At 52.1% G+C, this 1,231-nt stretch overlaps 1 non-coding gene across 1 annotated transcript; it reads left to right on the forward strand.

The window, feature by feature from the left end:
- Positions 1-390: 390 nt before the first annotated feature.
- On the forward strand, positions 391-461 carry TRNAV-GAC (transfer RNA valine (anticodon GAC)). The gene has a single exon. It is a non-coding gene; the product is annotated as a tRNA-Val (tRNA).
- The last annotated feature ends 770 nt before the right edge of the window (positions 462-1,231 follow it).

Below are 1,231 nucleotides of genomic sequence, written 5' to 3' on the forward strand. Positions count from 1 at the left end.
AACTCCTTTGTTTCACCATGCTCAGGTGGAGCCTTTCAGTTGGGTTCTCATTCATCCCAAACGGAAAGCAACAAGAGCTGGCACCCCTGCCTTACCGAGGTGGGCAAGTTCATGTCTGAACACAGAGACTGCCAACATGGCATGGTTGCAATCTGGGTAGGAGTGAGTGATTCTGCCGGTAATTTACCTTGGCAGCATGGCGCGACTGATAGGACCTGGAGATAAATGCCAGTCGGCAGATTTCCAGTCATGTCACAAGACTGGAGAAATGGTCCCACGGTAACAAGCTTGAATTGTTACAGAGCCCTTTGCTAAGCAGGGTCTGCCCTGGTTTGCATTTGGATGGGTGACTACATGTGAGCACTGTAAGAGATTCCTCTTAGGGGATGAGGCTGTAGCTCAGTGGAAGAGCATCTGCTTGACCTGCAGAAGGCCCCAGGTTCAATCCCTGGCAGCAGGCACCTGCCTGAAACCTCAGAGAGCTGCTGCCAGCCAGTGCAAACACTACTGACCTAGATGGAGCAAGGGTCTGACGCAGTATGAGGCACCTACCTCTGTTCCTATGTGAGGCTAATTTACTACTATGAATATTTGTATCCCACTTTCAACTAAAGTTCTCAAAGCGGTTTACACAGAACAATAATACATACATACATACATACATACATACATACATACATACATAAAGATGGTTCCCTGCTGCACAAGGGTCTTCACAGTCTAGAAAGAAACAGAACATAGACACCAGCAACAGCCACTGGAGGGATGCTGTGCTGGGGTCGGAAAGGGCCAGTTGCTCTCTCCTTGCTAAAAAGAAGAGAATCACCACTTTAAAAGGTGCCTCCTCGACAGAGGCGTAACTAGGGAAAATGGCACCCGGGGCAAACACTGAAATGGTGCCCCCCACCGTGCCCCCCCGCCGCCCCCCCAACATACTACATTATACTTAGGTTTTTCCTCACAAGCGCCCGCCGCCGCCGCCAAGCCAGGCCACTGACTGGCCGCCAGGCACCAGCAAAGCAATGTGGGGGGGGCGCAGGCAGCGTGGAAGGGACCGCTCGTGGGGAAGGGGGCACCGACGCGCTCCCTTGACTGCTGCAGCGCTGCTGCACTGAGCAGGAAACATTTGTATTAACAAAAAAAAATTTTTTTTTATTAAAAAATTTGGTCATGGCGGCGCCCCCCACGTGACCAGAAAAGATGGCACCCGGGGCACGTGCCCCCCCTGCCC

Source organism: Hemicordylus capensis, chromosome 15 (assembly GCF_027244095.1).
Source record: "Hemicordylus capensis ecotype Gifberg chromosome 15, rHemCap1.1.pri, whole genome shotgun sequence".
Taxonomy (NCBI): Eukaryota; Metazoa; Chordata; class Lepidosauria; order Squamata; family Cordylidae; genus Hemicordylus; species Hemicordylus capensis.